The 5568-nt window shown below is 47.7% G+C and overlaps 1 non-coding gene across 1 annotated transcript; it reads left to right on the top strand.

The window, feature by feature from the left end:
* The first annotated feature begins 232 nt into the window (after positions 1–232).
* Positions 233–305, top strand: trnav-uac (transfer RNA valine (anticodon UAC)). Its single transcript has one exon. It is a non-coding gene; the product is annotated as a tRNA-Val (tRNA).
* Positions 306–5568: the final 5263 nt, after the last annotated feature.

Here is a 5568-nt window from a genome sequence, read left to right on the forward strand (position 1 = left end):
AGTTCGCTGATCGCGGGGAGACGGTAGGAGCCTCTGTGGCCCCACTGTGAGGATGTGGAAGTGAACACGGTGGCTGGGTGATCCGTGACATTTCTGTAAAGGGCAGCGGAGGAGAAGGATTGAGAACTTGCAGTGTGGGACAGAAGTTGTTTCAGGTGAGCCTCCTCATTTCCGATCAGCGCAGAGGGAGCTCACTGGTCAGCTCCCCTCTGTTGGGGCTGTTGTTCCAGTGGTTTCTGTAGTGTAGTGGTTATCATGTTTGCTTTACACGCAAAAGGTCCCTGGTTCGATCCCAGGCAGAAACATTTTGTTTAAACTTGCCAAATGGGAACAATCGGAGGCGAGTTGAGTCTCCTGGCAAATGCTGCCTGATTTGCTGAGATTTGCAGAATTTGCTGTTTTTATTTGCTATTTATTCTCCTGGCAAAAGGGCTCCCTTATTCCTGAATTGCTCTTTATTTAACCAATAAATAGATAACTTTCAGTGAGAGAAAACGGATCCACCGGGGACCTTTTGCGTGTGAGGCCAACGTGATATCCGCTACACTGCAGCCCATCAAAGGGCGAGAAACCACTGAATATAAAGGATGAGCTCACAAATATCAGGGGCAGTGCAGTCTGGTCAACGTCAAACCCTCCTTTCTTCTTCAGCAATGGCATGAACGGGAATCAGACGCCACAAAGTTTAATTAAAGACACAAATACAAGTAACACTTCTAAATCTTTTCACTGCAAAATTCTTTTACTTTATTTGAAATCCTGCTGCATTGAATCTGAAAATGAGCACCGTAGGATTTTATCTTCACTACTGATTCTATTTTCTGTGCACGGTCGGAATAACCGGTGCTGTTAAATTTGACAAAAGTTGCCCCAGATTCCTGGTGTCATCAGCAATAAAGATTTTGAACCAGACTCCTAAAATACAGTGAGTAAAATGGGTCAACATGCATAAGAACATAAGAAGATAAGAAATAGGAGCAGTAGTCGACCATACGCCCCTCGAGCCTGCTCCGACATTTAATACGATCATGGCCGATGCAATCATGGACTCAGGTCCACTTCCCTGCTCACTCCCCAAAGCACAGGACAAATGATTGAAGTATCGACTCTCCCTCAGTTAGCATTTCTTTCATTGTGCAAAAGAAGGTGAGGGGTTAATTAATGATGCTTTCCCGTGAAAACAATACAAAAGTTTAAGAAAAAAACATACGGTGACTGGCAGGTGAGCGCCGCTTCTGATACCTGGTGGGAATGGGCGGAGATTTTAAAGCCCCTTGTATTGTGAAACCTTCATATCGCCGAACATCTCAGACTTCATGTGTGGACCTTGTCAGGCAATGGTAGCATGCCTGACTCCAAATCGAAAGGTTGTGTGTTCTAATCATGTTGGGGTTGCAATTATCTTCAACATTGTTCTTCCAGAAAATATTTTCTTTGCTGTTTGGCAATAACCAGACCCTTGCTCCAAGATCTGTCTCACTGTTTCCCCGGTGTCAGGCAGAGATACGCCTGCTGCCCTCATTTATTTCATGTGTCAGGACACAAAAGTTCAAAATCAACCTGCAGGTGGCCACATCTAGCATTGAATACTCAGGGTGGCGGAGTGGTTTAAAGTGCTGTGCTCAGATCGCAGTCTCCTCTGGAGATGCATGTTCGACTTTGACATTTCTTATTTTTAATCATTTAGTGAAACTCTTTGTTTGACACCACGACCAACTCCTTAAAAGTGGGATTCTGCAGTCCACCTGCTCGCTTCACATTTCTGTCTGACCTGGTGCTGAAAGTGGAGATGTTTCCGCAGTGTCGCGCTTAACACGTTCACCTCACAAGCGAAAGCTCCCTGGCCGAGAATATTTTCTGGAGCTTTTTCCTCATACATGCTCAGGGGCGCATTCTGTCCTGAACACTCGAGCTAAAGTGCTGAGTTCATTGCCCATGTTGTTAGCAGCCTGCCAGTGAATCTGTTTAAGATGTTCAAACAGATTCCTGACAAAGCTGTCCCGGCTCGCTTCCCGGAAACACCGTGGTCACCAGTGCCCCAGTTTCAGTGGGTCAGCCCCGGGAGGTTGGCCATCCGTTAGAGAATACCCAAGATCAGGGATCAGTCTACGGACAGGGATCCCCAGCCGGCAGCCTTTGGCGGTGAGGGACTCACAGGAGAGGTCGTGGTGGACCAGCCACTAACTGAGAGTCCCCAGCCTACAGCCCCTGGCTGTGCAGAATCCTCAGTTAATGAAATGAACTCAGCAGCCACACCTAAAGGGGAAGTGTGTTGTTGCCCCGGAGAGGCCATTCCCCCGATAATGTGGGACTCAGGCACACCTCCAGTCAGAACACTCTGGGTCCTGCGGTACAGACCGCCTTACCGCCGGCCACACAGGCAAACCAGAGGCTGAATAAGGGAAGGAGAAGGACAGGGATTAACTTGGCCAGTCGGAGACGGGTGGCAGATGTATATAATAGCACGATATGAGTTTAAGAATGTTGAAGAGTTCTAGTTTTAAATTAAGATTTTAGAAATTTCAGGTCACCACAACCTCACGAGGAATCCATGGGTAAAGAAGTAGTGAGAGGAATAAGATCGGTTATGAAGGAGTTGTGGCCGGCAGTGTAAGGGGTGGTTTTCAGGGGGTCAGCTTTCCCTTCTGACCTTATATGAGCGGTTCCGAATCGCTCGCTAATCCTTGGTTCTAGACACTGGAATTATGAAGGGACTGTAAAAGACTTGGACAGACAATCGGTTTCAAGGTAGGAAGAAGGTATGGCTTTATTGTGTTTATAAAGAAGTAAAAGGCACACCTTTAATAACACACACAGACCAATACACACTGAGGGGTACAACACATTGAATAAATTGTCAAATTACAGCCTGTGGGGAAAATAATACAGCTTAAACTCTAAATGGAGTAAAGAGGAGAATGCAGATACATTTACACAAGTTATCCCAGCCTCCCCCCTCCCAATTACCCCAACTAACTAAGTTATAGCTCTTAGGGTTCAGGGGCTATGCTCACCAATCCCTTTAGACAGTTGCCGGTGATTCGTGGTTTCGGGGTTCGCTGCACTTGGCCTTCTAGGTGAGCCGTACCCCGGACAGAGGAGAGGACTTCGGACTGCGTAGTCTTCGGTTGGGGTGCGTCCGTTGATGCGCTAAGTTGCGTTTTGGATGTATGGGGTAAGTACCCAGTTTCTTTGGTTAGGAATAGTTTTAGTTAGTCCCTTTTGGTAATTTCTCCCCCGTTGGGTCATTCAGAAGTAGATTGTAGAGTGATTGTCAATTTGGTTGCTGACAACCTTCCGTTTCGTGGGCCTCGTGCTCGGTCAGTTCTTGATGAGTTCTGGTAGTTTCCTTCACTGTTCCATTTCTTCACTGCAGAGGAAGCAGGCTGCTTGTGTCTGTGTCTGTGTTCCAGTCTATGTCCTTGTTCGAGTCAGTGCGAGTTCCAGTCTGTGTTCTGTTAGTTTTTCCTTGTAAAACTGGGGGATAGATATATCCCCCAAAAAAGGCTTTGTTATCTCCCATCAAATCTCTTGGGCTCTGTTTAAACTGTTCTGTCCATTGATTTTCAAATGTCTCCTTTGTCGGCAGTAATTCGAGAATGTGCTATCACTGGTTTTGCATTGTTTGAGGATTGTCCAGTTTCCTGACCATGATTTCCATTGTGCTTGATTGGGTAATTCGATTATCTCTTATGGGGTGAATAGTTCCCCCCAGACAGTCTGGGATCCTTAATACATGAATTTGCTTCACAGAGTTTAGCCCCACCTTCTGTACTCAGTAACTCTTTTTCGCAGCCAAAATGTTGTAGAATCTTAAAATTGATCTGCTCCTTTCCATAGATGTTTAGGGGATCTCAGGCTTCTGAAATTTAGGTCCATTTTGAATTCTCTTTCCTATGAGTCCAAACACTGTGTGGGGGGGGGCGGTCTCGATGAATGCATTCCCTTTTATCCCCTGCAGGCGTCGTCTGCCCCTTTAAACTCATTTTAAAAGCCCAGAAAGGAATTCTTCTCCTCTGCAGGGGAAAGGTACCAGGCATCTTTGCGAGATATTGGTAAATTCTACATTCCCCCCCTGTGACACCATGTCATTTATGGTATCATCTTACAGGTGAGCAAAGTTCCTGGCTCCCAAGAAATAACCTTCCCTGTAAATTAACTAAACTAATACCCAAAATATGCATTACACTTATGCAACATCACCACAGTGACACACTTTTCCCTTTACAGTTACAAACTTTTTACGTTTACACCCTCCCAGCTTGGAGGGGGTTCCATCCCTACAATTGCATTTCAGCACAGTTACATTTCATTTCAATTACATTATATTCACCAGCATGTAGTCAACGTACAACCACATTACAGAAGGAAGAACATAGATTAAAATTAAACAACATCAATTGGTCTCCTGAGGTTTGTCCATCACATGGTAATGTCTGGATCCTGCCCTTGAGAACTGCTCTCAGGCTGGCTGACACACAAGACAAACTCAAAACAATCACCTAAACATTACTGCAACATTACCCTCAATTCTAAACTAAACCTTAAAATGTAAAATGGTGCAGTCAGCTACCTTAGACTAAAAATTAGAGCTATGTACAGCCGCCACCCGTCTCTGGGTGGCCTGGTTAGTCCCTGTCAGGCCCATGCCTGGTGCGGCCTGATAGCCGCCTGGATGCTAGGGTTTCCCCGCAGCCGGTGAGCTGGAGACCCTTGTCTCTGGGACAGCTCGATGCTACTGCTCCTGTGAGACCCTCACCGCTGGAGGCGGCTGGCTGGGGGTCCCTACTCTGAGTGGCCTCTGTACTTCTGACCTTCGGCCTTTCCTGTCAGGCTGCCCTTCTCCTAGGGTAGAATCGCTGAGGCTCAGATGCCGGTGACCACGGTATCTTTGGCCGTGGTGTACGGAGGGTCCTTCTCAGGGCTTGGGTTATTGGGGGTGCGTCCGAATCCCAAACGATGGGTGAGATAGCCCCTCCAGTTGTGCAATTCACCGTCCCGAAAGGCACGGTTTCTGAGCCTGCCTCATTCCCTGTGGGCCCTCCACCGTCGGGGGCGGCCAACGGAGGATCCCTGTCCTGAGGACGGTTCACCCCTCCCGGCTGCCCTCTGTGCTTGGCTGACCCTGGGTTGTAAAGCTTGCACTGGTTGATGTGGAACCACTTAGTACAGCGGGGCAGCTTTATGTCATAGACCATCGGGCTTGCCTTGTCGACAATGCTGTATGGCCCCATATATAATGCTTCACAAACCCCGACCCGAGCATGGTTCCTCACCATGACCTGGCCTCCTATCTCCCATTCGTGGTGTTTGCTGGGTTCTAGCAGCAATCGGTTACTCTGATGCTGTCTGCCCATGTTACTAGCAGCCTGCCAGTGAATCTGTTTGAGGTGTTCAAACAGGTTCCTGACAAACCAGTCCCAGTTCACCTCTCTGAACTGACCTTCTGTGAGCACCGGGGCTAGGACATGGGTGGGGGTCCGCATGATCCGGCCAGTCATGAGCTCGCATGGGGAATACCCCGTGCTCTTTGACTGGCTGGCTCGGATACCCATTAGGACCAACGGT

This window comes from Pristiophorus japonicus, unplaced genomic scaffold (assembly GCF_044704955.1).
Source record: "Pristiophorus japonicus isolate sPriJap1 unplaced genomic scaffold, sPriJap1.hap1 HAP1_SCAFFOLD_296, whole genome shotgun sequence".
Lineage (NCBI taxonomy): Eukaryota > Metazoa > Chordata > Chondrichthyes > Pristiophoridae > Pristiophorus > Pristiophorus japonicus.